We start from the raw sequence: 7,273 nt of genomic DNA on the forward strand, positions 1-7,273 counted from the left end.
TATATATATATATATATGTATATATATGCTTTCAGTGCATATAGAAAGTTTGTTTACAGAAAAACAAACGCAAACTATTATCGTTCTTAAATTTGACAGAAATGGGGAGGCTGATTTGCTGGTGTAATGGTAACACACTTAGTTGCATTAACAAAGGGATGTGGGTTTCACTCCCACGTGGATAGGAAGGCCTTCTTTTTTTCTTTTGAGGGCTTATATGCCCCTTTATTAGACTATTTTCCTTAGTCATTGCACAGTGATTGCCGTAAGCTTTAAGCTTATATGAAAATACCATTATTATTATTTACATATATACACACACACACACACTCTTGGAGTGGTTGGCGTTAGGAAGGGCATCCAGCTGTAGAAACATTGCCAGGTCAGATTAGAGCCTGGTGCAGCCACTGGCTCTCCAGACCTCAGTCAAACTGTTCAACCCATGCCAGCATGGAAAATGGACGTTAAATGATGATGATGATGATATATATATATATATATATATATACACACACACACACACATATATATGCGTAATTGTGCAGCAGATTGACAAATTGACTTTTTATTACACATGGTAGAATGTTATTTTTTACTGATGTGGCTGATCTGTCCAGCTTGATACAATAAAGTGTTTGACTTGAAATATTATCAAGCTTTATCCTACCATGTCATTCTTAAAACAAACAATCTCAAATTAAAATGTTAAAGCTACAAGATAATGCTTAACTAATTCAAAATAATGTAAATAAGTAAGAATTACTATTAACTTAGTAATCTGAATAGCAAATAGTCAACTTTTAAAGAATCTGTTAATGCTTTTCTTATTTTATACTTTTGTTGCCATCTGTTACATAATAGTCTATAAATTTATCTCAGGATGTTCCAAGTCAGTTATTGACACAATGTTTTATAGTTACAGCTTTATGACTGTTAAAATTGTCATGACAATAAATCAATAGAAATACACTGTGTTTCTAATTATCAATCTTATTTAAAAAACTACTTGTTGGAATTCAATGAAATTTTCATAGAATGATAGCATAATTATATGTGCAAGGTGTGTAAAAAATTTTTAAAAAAACGTGAGGTTCCATAAAACACCTCAGAAACTATCGCCGTTTACTCGATTTACGTAAACTTTCACTGTTTCAAATTACAAGCAAGATGTGATTAAAATTCATGTAAACAAGAAAATACCCAGTTAATTGGTATATATACATACATACATATATCATCATCATCATCGTCGTTTAACGTCCGCTTTCCATGCTAGCATGGGTTGGATGATTTGACTGAGGACTGGTGAAACCACATGGCTACACCAGGCTCCAATCTGATTTGGCAGAGTTTCTACAGCTGGATGCCCTTCCTAACGCCAACCACTCAGAGAGTGTAGTGGGTGCTTTTACGTGCCACCGGCACGAAGGCCAGTCAGGCCACGCTCAAAATGGTGTATTTTATGTGCCACCCGCACAAGAGCCAGGGGCACTATATATATATATATATATATATATATATATATATATATATATATATATATATATATATATATATATATATATACTGAAATGAACACATACAGTCATAAACATGGAAGAAATAGAAATAAACAAACAAGAATGATAGGTGAGCTGGTTGGTAAGGGATATATGAGCCTTTGTTTGAAATAGGTTGGTAAAGGTGCAAGTTCATGGGACAGGCTAGTTTCTGGATCTCCTCTGATTTTATACCATAAGATACATCCACTATTGCCTGCCACAGGTCATTCCTGCTCCTAAATTAGTGTCCATTCTTGTAAACTCGCCACTTTAGAATACTCCACAAGTTTTCTATTGGGTTTAAGTCAGGGGATCAGGCAAGCCATTTCATCTTCCGAGGTCCACAGAAGCCTAATTGCTGCAGATACTCTGTAGTTATCTTGCATGAATATTATGGTTGTCTTGAAGGTGATCCTTTACTTTTTGAACCAAGGTTCAAGGTGCTCCCTCAGAAAGGCTCTGTAAGCATTTTAACACCATCAGGCACTTTCCAAAGACCAACCATAATATCTGCCCAAATCATGATGCCTCCTCCCCCCTTGTTGATGTCTCAAGCATTGATGATGATCTCGTCCATTTGCAACCTATCCCTAGCTCCAACCATCAGGTCCATCAAGGGTAACAAGTTTCATTCGTAAACAAAACTTTTGAAAAGTCAACCTTCATGTTATAGTCTGCCCATTTCAGATGATTTTATAATTGTATTTTGTTTAAAGGTGACCTTTTAACTGATGTCACTGGTTTACTGACCTTTTTCAGAAGACAACGTCAAGCAGTTCTGGACACACTTGTTTCAACAATGCGCTTGAAAAGTTCTCCACTTGTAAGACCTGGCTTCTTTGCAGCTTCATGCTTAATTCCTGACAGAGAACATTGAGAAACAGCATTCGACTGACCCTTGTTAGCTCTCTTAAGTATCTTCATCGGAGCTGTAACAATTTTTTTTCACAGTTTGGTTATAACTTCCAATTATTTTAGGTATTCCTAACATTCATTTACCTTTTGCAAATTCAGAATAACAAATTTCTCTGAAGCAATTAAGTCATATTTACGAACCTTAATTACTTGATTATCAGACCACTCGTTATTAATTTGGAACACTGAAAGTTCATGGAAATCATGCAAACAGCTACAGTTTGTTTATACTTTTGCAAAACCTCACAATTTTTACATACCACACACATATATCTGTGGAAATTTCATTGAATGCCAGCAAGTGATTTTTAAATAAAATAAACAAATATTATGTTATTAATAATTTGATATGCAGTGTAGTGGAATACCGCACATTCTTTAATACCTAACAACACTTCTCTTGTGGGTTCAAACCTCACTGAGAACACTTCAGATAGGATAGATCTCCTACAATGTCCACACACACACACACACACACACACACACACACACACACACACACATTTACTCTGTCATGTCATTATATTGCACATGCATGTGTGTGTGTGTGTGTGTGTGGCCTTGTGGTTAGTGTTGCACTCATCATTGCTAGATCATGTGACCAATCCCTAGAGCAGGCAATGCTTCATTTCATGTTGCCCCAGTTCACTCAGCTGTAAATGGGTGACCCTGCAATGGACTAGCCTTCTGATGAGGGGGAATGTTGGCCTGTTTGCCTCACCAGTGGAATGTTATAATTCAAAAGCTAAAATAGTACAAAGCGCATTGTGATCAGCGATGTATAACAGCATCTAATAGTCTGGTCGATCAAGTGATATATGTAGGTGTGGACATGGCTGTGTGGTTAAGAAGATTGCTTTGCAGCCTATGGTTTTAGGTTCAGTCCCACTGTGCAGCACCTCGGGCAAGTGTCTTCTGCTATTTACTGTCAACAATGATTATCCAGTTGTAACATCTTTTATTTCCCATCCTCTCCCCCCATGCCATTGTTCATCATTCCCAATTCCTCTACATACATATATATGTGTATGTGTCTTTGTGTCTGTGTTTGTCCCCACCATCAGCCTATGTTGGTGTGTTTATGTCCCTGTAACTTAGTGGTTTGGCAAAAAAAGATCGATAAAATAAGTAACAAGCTGTAAAAAAAAAAAAGTTCTGGAGTTGATTCGTTGGACTAAAAAATTTTTAGGTTGTGCTCCAGCATGGCCACAGTCTACTGACTGAAACAAGTTAAAATAAAAAAAAACAAAAAAAAACAAGAAACGTCATTAAAGTCTTGATGCTACAGGATATTCTTTTACTTGTTTCAGTCATTTGACTGTGGCCATGCTGGAGCACCGCCTTTAGTCGAGCAAATTGACCCTAAGACTTATTTTTTATAAGCCTAGTGTTTATTCTATCAGTCTCTTTTGCCGAACCGCTAAATTAGGGGGACGTAAACATACCTGCATCAGCTGTCAAGTGATGTTGGGGAGACAAACATAGACACACACTCATACATACACACACACACACACACATATATATATATTCGATGGGCTTCTTTCAAATCTACTCACAAGGCTTTGGTCGGCCCAAGGCTATAGTAGAGGACACTTGCCCAAAGTGCCATGCAGTGGAACTGAACCCGAAACCATGTGGTTGGTAAACAAGCTTCTTACCACACAGCCACTCCTGCCCCTATAATTCGTGGTGAATAGATAAGGATGACATTTGACAAGGTAGTCTGAATGTGAGAGGGTTAACTCCTTTACCGAAAATTTCCATTGGAACTGTTTCTTTCAAACTTGAAACCTTCTGTTATTGGATGGCATCAAAGAAGCAGGTGCATCTTACACGCCCTGACCCTTATTACAGTTACACATATTCAAGAAAAATAGTTTTATAGTGCATTGGCTCCTTAGTTCAGTGATTCTCAATCATTTTTTATTCATGGACCTCTTTGATTCTCATTTTATTTTGGTGGACCCTTTATAAACATTAGATTTAATTATTATTGTTATGGAGTCATGTGAGGTAGAAAAAAAAATATCTGGATTAATATTGGTTTCAAATTTTGGCATAAGGCCAGCTTGGGAAAGAGATGAAGTTGTTTACATTGACCCAGAAAGGATGAAAGGCAAAGAATTTTGACCTCGGCAGAATTTTGCCTGGCGTGCTAATGGTTCTATTAGCTTGCTGCCATCTTCTGAATTAATATTAGCCTATAGTAGAGTGTCAGGGATGAAATTATCTTAAGGAAGTGGCCCAACCTTGCATGTAGGCTCTGTGGTAACATTTTTATGGTAAACAAACTACATGGTATGTATCATCAAAAACAAAATACTTTTATCCCCCAAAAACTAAACTTGAAACAAATCCAGTCCATTTCTTTGTTTTCTTCTTCATTGTTGATATTTGCTCAACGAATCACAAATTAACCATTATCTTTTTCTCTTCATCTTTGTAACTTTTCATACCCTATCTCTGAGGTGTTTCATAGCATTTGATTTGTGTTGTTAAGCGGTTTCTGACTAGACTATGTCTATATACGGACTCTATTGTGTCATGGCTGTGACTGTTAATGATTTTTCTTGTCCCCCCTTCTGTGATTGCTGTGATCATACTACCCATGTAATAGCTGTGACATGTCTTGCTAATTCCCTCCTTTCCTATGACTATGCTGTGTCATAGCTGTGATTCCATCTTAGTGACCCCTTTCCCTCCTTCTGTGAATGTTGTGATCTTGTTTGTTCCTGCATGATTCCCTTTTCCTGTGTCATAGCTATGACCTGTCAGAAATATTTCTCCTTGTTGTGAGGTGCAGAGGTGACTGTGTGGGTGTGTGGTTAAGAAGTTTGTTTCCCAGTCTCATAGTTTTGGGTTCAGCCCCACTGCATGTCACTTTGGGTCAGTGTTCGCACCACATATATATGCAAGCATGTGTATGTGTGTGTGTGTGTATGTGTCTTGACATCTTGTGATAGTTATAAAACAAGAACCATTGTCATGCAAGTTGTAAAAATACTGAGGAAAAATATTACCTTGCTTGGAAACAAGGGTTGGTGACAGGAAGGGTATCCAGCTTTATAAAAATCTGCCTCAGCAAATTCCGTCTGACCCATGCAAACGTGGAAAAGGGGACATTATTAACACAGTGATGATGATGATGATGTTGTTCATAATTGAAATGATCTGTCTTAATAATTCCTCTTCTATTATAGCTTGTCAGTCATAACTATCATCACATCCTTTGTCTTTTCATAATTTCTCCTCCCATTGTTTTGCATCCAATTTGATGTTAGTCTGTCTAATACTCTCTCTTCTTCCATCAAACACATTTTAAAAACTATCATATATTCTGATGTAGTAATTTTCTCTCTGCAGTGTCTGACACATCCCCTTCCTGACCTGCTGAATATCACCAGCCCAAAAACACACACACTTTCTGTTAATCATTATACAACCCAGCTGTGATCTGTCCTGTTACTCTTCTTATAACAGTTGTGTGTCTCTCCTGTGATCTGTCCTATAACTTTTCTTGTGATTGTTGTGTACCTCACCTATGATCTGTCCTAATATTCTCTTATCGGCCCTCCATTTCAATCCTGCCAATGAAAAACACACCAGCTATATGTTACCTGTTCCCAAATTGTTCCAGACCGATCTTAATACCACTCTATGGATGATGCTTTACTGTCCCATTGGTGGAGACCATTCTATCAATTTCTTGTTAGGTGATAGGTTGGAATAAAATCTGTGCAGTATTCCTTCTAACTCTTTATGTCCAGAGTTTAAATCTGGCCAAGGTCACCTTCACCTTTCATCCTTTCAGCTAAAGCAAAGTACCAGCCAAGTAGTTTTCTATACATATCACTGCTGTATCTGTTCAGTATCTTTATGTCCAGAGTTCAAATCTGGCCAAGGTCACCTTCACCTTTCATCCTTTCAGCTAAAGCAAGGTACCAGCCAGTAGTTTTCTATACATATCACTGCTGTATCTGTTCAGAATCTTTGTGTGCTGAGTTCAAATCTGACTGAGGTCAACTTTACCTTTCATCCTTTCAGGGTCGATGAAATAAAGTACTGGCATCGATGGAATCGACTAAAATTCAAAATTGCTGGCTTTGTGCCTAAATCAGAAGCCATTATTTCCAATGCCTCTGCTTCCCCTCCCCCATTTTTGTCTTATTTCTCTCCATACAACTTGTTTGCTCACGGATGTCTTTAACCATTTTGATACCAACCAACCAACCAACCTGATATCACCTGTGGTTCTTCTGATATCAAACTTCTTGTTTTAAGGAGATTTCAATTGAAAAACTTTCCATCAAAATTTCATGCCGATTAATGTTCCAAACATCAGTTTAATGATGAAAGGGATTTTACTAAATTCCTCATCATTTTCAAAATTAATTATAACAAAGGTAGCAATATGTAACACCAGAAATATGGTAACAAAATGGTTAAAGGGATCTAAATTAAAGTTTTTCCATCAAAATTTCACATTGTGTTCCCAACACCAACTTTGTCATTTCACTAAATTTTTCATTATTTTCAATATTAATTGAAACAAAAGTGATGTATTTCATCAGAAATATGGTAACAAAATAACTGAAGTGATCTGAATTAAAATTTACCATCAAAATTTCATGTTAATTTGTGTTCCAAACACTAACTTTACCAAGTTCTTCATTATTTTCAAAATTAATTAAAACAATGGCAATGAAGAAAAATATTAAAAAAATAAAAATAACCCCCCCCCACACACACACACAAAACAAGGGGGTAAAGTGATGTTTTATTGTGAGTGAGTGAGTGGGGGTAGGCATAGTGCA

At 36.8% G+C, this 7,273-nt stretch overlaps 1 protein-coding gene across 1 annotated transcript in view; it reads left to right on the top strand.

The window, feature by feature from the left end:
* Positions 1–7,267, top strand: part of LOC106883973 (N-acetylgalactosaminyltransferase 7) — a 20,735-nt gene extending 13,468 nt beyond the window's left edge. The window contains exon 2 of the transcript XR_008266868.1: positions 2,301–7,267. The gene's annotated coding sequence lies outside the window, so the exon portion shown is untranslated. The remainder of the gene's footprint in view (positions 1–2,300) is intronic.
* Positions 7,268–7,273: the final 6 nt, after the last annotated feature.

The sequence above is a fragment of the Octopus bimaculoides genome, chromosome 26 (genome assembly GCF_001194135.2).
Source record: "Octopus bimaculoides isolate UCB-OBI-ISO-001 chromosome 26, ASM119413v2, whole genome shotgun sequence".
NCBI lineage: Eukaryota > Metazoa > Mollusca > Cephalopoda > Octopoda > Octopodidae > Octopus > Octopus bimaculoides.